Genomic DNA, 6,881 nt, shown 5'->3' on the forward strand with positions numbered 1-6,881 from the left:
CTGCTCGCCCCGGTCTAGGCCAGGGAGGCGCCGGGGAGCCCAGAACTGCCAGCCCAGCCGCCCCCCAGTACCCCCAAAGGCTCGTGAGCTGAAGCCCTGGCTGACTGCCTCTTCCAGGAAAACGGCCCCTGGCCCGGTCACCCCCACTTGGGACTTGTCCTCCTTGGGGCCGGAGGCCGCTCTCCCTGGAGCCCGGGGACGGGCTGCAGTGGACACTCACCTCTCAGAGGCCCTGAGCCCCGCAACTCACCTACCTCACTGCCCGTCACCCCCTTGGCACCCCCCACCTCCCAAAAAGGGGCCCAGGCTCACCCAGGCCTGCTCCGTCCACTGCATGTGGCCTAGTAAACGGTACTCCCAGGTGGCCTATGGTGGTCTTCCTTCCCCAGATGCTAGGCTCTGGGGAACAGGGAGGGATGGGAGTCAGGCCCCAGGTGGGCCTGAGGGCTCAGAGTGTGGGAGATCCAGGCCGCAGGGGGCTGTATCTGCTGGCTTGTCCCTGCTCAGCCTCCTGGGCCTCTGGGTTCTTGAACCTGTTTCCTCCGTGATGGCTCCATACCTGGTGGTAAGGACGCAGTGGCAAGAAGAGACCCTCCAACAGGGGGTCCCCGCTCTGCGGCGCTCAGCAAGAAGCAGGACAGTCAAGATTCAGACCTTGGTTCTGCATCTCAGCTTCCCTGTGCCACACTTACCTCATCTGTGCAATGGGACGATAGTACCACCACTTCGTGTGTCCTTCTAAGGAGTAAATAAAATGGTGTGGTTATGGAAGTTACCCCAAGTCTGGCGGCAGTAAAAGCTCCATGAAGGTTAGCTTTGGTCATTTTTTTATGACGGAGGACGACAATCAGATTCTCCTGGAAATCGGGGAGACCTTCCTGGAGGAGGTGACACGGCAGAAGGGTGAGCAGGAGATAACCCTGGGGAAGTAAGGGTGTTGCAGGCGGGAAGGGGAGGAGGGCAGGGCTTAGCTCGGAGCTCTAGCCCCTCTGCCCCAGCCTCGGTGTGTCTCCCAGACCCTGACCTGAGTCCACCTCCTCCTGGCTGCAGCCCCACGGGGGCCTGGGGACAAAGCCCCCCTCTGTGCTGGCCCCACACACCGCGCCCTGGCCCGCCCAGGTCCCAGGAACCATCGGGGTGGGAGGTGCCAGGTGAGGGCGAAGGCTGGTAGGGAGGAGGCGGGCCCCAGCGTGAGCCTGTCTCTCAGCATCTTCCTTCTCCAGCCTCAGAGGATGCCCAGCACAGTCTGGTGCCACAAATATTTGCCAAAGGCAGTTCTCCTCTCCACCCTGGCCCACGCTGTGCTGGGCACCTGGGGTGGACCAACTCTGGTCCTCACCCTCAAGGAGGGGAGATGGTTGCCAGGCTTGGAGGGAAGGAATGTGGCCAGAAGATACAAACTGATGGAGGAATGAAGAGGCAATCGGGGAAGGCTTCCTGGAGGAGTGGCCCTGGAGCGGACAAGGGAACAGTGTGTGCAAAGGCCGGGGGTGGGAGTCTGGGTGAGGACGGTGGTGGGGGCTGGGCCGGATGCCCAGGCTCGTGACAGGCCGCTGGATTTGGCGGGGGTGGTGGTGGAGGGGAGAGGAGGAGGGAACTGGGGTCTGGGGAGCCCCTTCTGAGGTTCAGCTGGGCGCTGGGGCTAGGGGGCCCCATCACCTCAGCTCCATCCTGGACGGGCCTGCAGCTGATGTTTGCTGAGCACACGTTGTGTGGGGGGTCGGGCCGTGCCCTCTTGCTCCCCACAACCCCCTCGGAGGGAGGTACGGCCATCGTGGCCATTTTCCAGATGGGAAAACAGGCTCGGAAGAGCTAAGTCGCGTGCCCGGGGCCTGGGGCCAGAAGCAGTTGCATCCACGTGAGGCCACTCACTGCACACGCCGCCCCCCGCGGCCGTCAGAGGCCGTGCCCGTGGGGGCAGCACCACCCTGTTGGGCTCAGGCCCCCTCCCCACTGTCCCGAGCAGCACCTCCCACGCCCACGTGCCAGCTGCCACAGTGCCCTTTGCAGCCAGGGTCTGGCTCCACCCAGGGCCGTGGCCAGGCTGGCAGCCCCCCCGCCAGAGGACCTGGGGGCTCAGCATGAAGCCAGGTGCGGGCCTGGGCTCGAGCTGGGCGGGGAAGAGGCACAAGCTAGCTCGGCCCCTGCCCTGGGGGGGTGACATAATCCCTTCCTTCTGGGGAACACCCCGTCTGGTGGGGTGATGGCTCTTGCCTGCAGGCACCACCCCGTCTAATGAGAGCTCTGGTTCTTTGCTCATCAGCGAGTGCGATTGTGCAGACACGGGCATGCCCTGTCTGACGGAAGCCATCGTGGTACTGGACTCACAAGGCAGCTCTGCCAGGTGAAGGCTCATCAGCGTGTCCACCCAGGGGACGCCCTGGGTTCCTCCCAAAGTGGGCGGACCAGTCTGACCATCAGTCAGTTCTGCTGCCCAGACTGGGTTGTGCTCACTGGCTGGTGAGGTCCCTGAGGTGAAAGGTCCCGGGTGGACTGCCTGTCTCCCCTGGCTGCATGGCCTTCAGTCCCCGCAGCTAAGAAAAAGCAGAAATCTACAGTCCCCTCTCTTCACCCCTCCTGCTGCACTTGGCTCTCATCGGAGAGGAATGGTGGGACCACAGGGCTCCCTGAAACAGGAGGAGCTGCATGTCCAAGCATCAACCTCATCAGTTAGCGTGAGCCCCATGGCAGGGAGTGGGGAGGAGCTAAAGAGCCACTTGATGAAGGTGAAAGAGGAAAAAGCTGGCTTACAACTCAACATTCAAAAGCTAAGATCATGAAATCCAGTCCCGTGGCAAATAGTTGGGGAAACAACGGAGACAGTGAAAGAATTTACTTGGGCTCCAAAATCACTGCAGGTGGTGACTGCAGTCATGAAATTAAAGGACTCTTGCTCCTTGGAAGAAAAGCTATGACCAACCTAGACAGCATATTAAAAAGTAGAGACATTACTTTGCCAACAAATGTTAGTCAAGTCAAAACTATGGTTTTTTCAATAGTCATGTATGGATGTGAGAATTGGACCATATATGTTGAGTGCTGAAGAATTGATGCTTTTGAACTCTGGTGTTGGAGAAGACTCTTGAGAGTCCCTTGGACAGCAAGGAGATCAAACCAGTCAATCCTAAAGGAAATACTTAGTGGAAGGACTGATGCTGAAGCTGAAGTTCCAGTACTTTGGCCACCTGATGCGAAGACCCGACTCATTGGAAAAGCCCCTGATGCTGGGAAAGATTGAAGGCAGGAGGAGACGGGGACGACAGAGGATGAGGTGGTTGGATGGCATCACCGACTTGATGGACATGAGTCTGAGCAAGCTCTAGGAGATGGTGATGGACAGGGAGGCCTGGCGTGCTGCAGTCCATGGGGTCGCAGAGTTGGACACAACTGAGCGACTGAACAAGGGAGTGGGGAATGCCTTGTGCTGTGATAACTCAATCCCGAGGATAACTACGAATCTGTCCCCCAGCCCCGTGCCACCCCTGACACAGCCACCCACCAGAGGCTCTGCACCCAGTGCACGTGAGTGCTCAAGAGACTTGTTGGCAAGTATTCTCCTACCTCCACCAGACCGTATACCAATCTCCCCTGTGACCATCATGCCCCCAGGACCGTGGTGAACTAATGAGTGAAGCGAATGCCTGAAACACAGTCCCTCAAGGAGCCTCAGTCAGACAGAGAGGGGCACGTGACCGTCACACAGCTGTGGGATTTGTACAGTTTATTTTGTATATATTTAACTATTTAAATTTTATTTAAGTATGAAAGTGTTAGTCTCTCTGTGGTGTCTGACTCTTTGTGACCCCATCGACTGTAGCCCACCAGGCTCCTCTGTCCGTGGAAGTCTCCAGGCAAGCATACTGGAGTGGGTTGCCATTCCCTTCTCCAGGGGGTCTTCCCGATCCAGGGATCAAACCCAGGTCTTATGCACTGCAGGCAAACTCTTTACTGAGCCACCAGGGAACCTCCTTATCTAAGTATAATTGATTTAAAAATGTGTTAGTTTAAGGTGTACAGTAGAGTGATTCCATTAAACATGGATTTCTACACTTTATTTTTTACGGCTATGCCAAGCAGCATGTGGGATCTTACTTCCCTGCTGCTAAGTCACTTCAGTCGTGTCCAACTGTGCGACCCCATAGACGGCAGGCCACCAGGCTCCCCTGTCCCTGGGATTCTCCAGGCAAAACACTGGAGTGGGTTGCCATTTCCTTCTCCAATGCATGAAAGTGAAAAGTGAAAGTGAAGTCGTTCAGTCGTGTCCGACCCTTAGCGACCCCATGGACTGCAGCCTACCAGGCTCCTCCGTCCATGGGATTTTCCAGGCGAGAGTGCTGGAGTGGGGTGCCAGGGCCTTCTCCACTGACCAGGGATCAAAACTGTGTCCCCTGCAGAGGATGTGTGGAGTCCTAAACGCTGGCTCGCCAGGGAAGTCCCTGCATTTGAACACTAAATGGGTGAGGTGAATGTGAATTATATCTCAGTAAATCTATCTGAATAAATATCATGTCAGCTATTTTTACAACTTGAATGGCAAGTTATGGGTCATGAAAATGTATCTTGCAACACTGCTCCTCACACATAGTTACTACAAAATAACCTGTGTCCAATATGCATGGGGAATGGGTGGTCAGTTAGGTGTGTGGAGGAGTAAAGGATTTCATTCATTAGACTTGTCAGAGATACACACACATACACGTGTATGCACACACATGTACACACACACACAAGAGATCACTTAGTCATTCACAAGGAAAGTAGAGAATGGTCATGAGTGTGTTCATGAAGTAATATTTTATTATTTGAATATTTTAAATTACTATTTTAAAGAAAATAAGAGTAGGGAATTCAAACAAAAATGTTTAAAATACTGCCCCACACTTAAATATCTTTCAGAAAACTTCTTTAAATTATGAGTTTATATAAAACTATTTGTATTCTGAAATTCCCATCTTTTTAGAAGCTAATTAGAGTTGAAGTGACAGGAATTATGTCCAAACTTTTTATAAAACAAGAAAAAATTTCAACAATGAATTTTAAAAGAATATCAACAGACCACCTGTTTTGTGAACAGCTGAAAAGCAACTTGCAGAATTAATAAGAAAGCTCTCACGCAAAATACCTGTTGTGAAATAGGAGTTTTGTCTGAAGTATCGACTTGACGTGGTGTGATTAAGTATAATCTGGATTTCCTGCTGAAAGTTTTACAGGTTTTAGTTACATTGAGAAAAAATGATGGCACCTTTTAATTTATGATATTGAACTTCTGTAATTAATATGTAATTTATCATGTTTAATAATACTGTTTGGAGTGAGACATACTGTCTTGTAAGATTTTGCTATAGATACTTAAAGTAACAAGCAACTATCACTGGTCAGGAGAAGACAAAGGTCCCCTCTTGGAGGCACCAGCCAGGGGAGCAGGGTGAACGAGGGGGCCGAGGGGGCCGGCTACCCTGGGGCGGGCTGCCTGCCTCTGCCAGTGCTGAGGGCTTGGAGCAAAGGCTGCCCCGGCCCCCCAGGGCTGCGGGGAGGGGGCGGCAGCGCAGAGGAGCCCAGAGCAAGTCCACAGGCCTGGGATACCCTCCAGGCAGAAGGGTCCCCTCGGGCCTGCCCTGCAGCACAGCGGCTGCTTGCTCCAGGATCTGAATGAATGAAGATTTGAAGACAGAGTCTTGGAATCTGGGGCTCAGGAAGGGTTCCATCCGAGAGGCTGGCCTGTTAAGGTTGGAGCAAGAGGGCAGTGGAAGGGCCGTGCACAAGGAATCCCCGGTCACCCGCTGGAGCCCTCGTGCTTCTAGAAGTGGAGACCGTCACTGGTGCCAGGCACACCAGGGCGACTCCGGCGGGGCTGAGATCAGAAGGCGGGCGAGATCGGAAGCCCCGGGCCCAGACCAGACTCATGCTGCCCCTCCCTCACCTCAGCGGCCTCCCATCATCCGTCAAGTGCCAAGCAAGCACCTAGGGTGCCCCTGGAGGGGAGCATGCGATGCTGCCCTCGAACCCCAGGAGTCAGCCACCCGCAGCAGGGGGACCCAGAGAGCCCTTGACCCCCCACAGCCCGTGTACGGCTCCCCCAGCCTAGCGTCCCTCTGGAGAATGCTGGGGGCCTGCCGGCTGCCACGGTGCCCACCCTGCGCAAGCAGGGTCGAGGGTGGCCCTCAGCCAGGGGCTCACACTGCTCTCCTGCCACTTGCTTCAGGCTGCCCCTCGCCGGGGACATCTGGTCTCTGAGCCCATGGTTCCTCATCACACCAGTCTGACTCAGCGCCAGCAAACAGCAGCGATGGCCCTCCCAGTGACGGAAGATTCTAGACTAGTAGGATCAGGCCTCTTCATACATCATGAGTTACAGCTTCTGGCTTTCAAGTGTCACTCCTGACCCCGGGACTGAACACCTACCAACAGTGAACCGGCTTGTCTGAGCCCGGCGTTCTGCCCCAGGCGCCGTGAGGGTGTCAGCTTGGCGGCTCACCTGGGGGCCGTCCTGGCTCCACCTGCCGGGCAGCGCTCACCTGGGGGCCGTCCTGGCTCCACCCGCCGGGCAGCGCCCTGCCTTCACTTGTCCACCTCCCTCTTCTTCTCCACCTGAAGGTCCCTGAAAGGCGCTGCGCGCAAGGGTCTCTGGCTCCCTGCCTCCATCTCAGTGGTGCTTTGTATTTCGAGATGCGCCCCCATCTGGGAACCTTCTCATCAGACCCAGTGCAGAGAAGCCGGGACTGGTCTGGACAGGTCATGCCTGTGCCCAGGTCTGCCGAAGTGAAAGGGGATGCGGCCGGGGAGCCCCACCCCATCACGCTCTTCAGGACAGGCAGGGCGGGGTCTGTGCAGAGGCAGGGGTCCAGAGAAGCAGCTGGGGTCCTGCAGGGACCCCCCCCCCG

Source organism: Bison bison, unplaced genomic scaffold, assembly GCF_000754665.1.
Source record: "Bison bison bison isolate TAMUID 2011002044 unplaced genomic scaffold, Bison_UMD1.0 scf7180017864516, whole genome shotgun sequence".
Taxonomy (NCBI): Eukaryota; Metazoa; Chordata; class Mammalia; order Artiodactyla; family Bovidae; genus Bison; species Bison bison.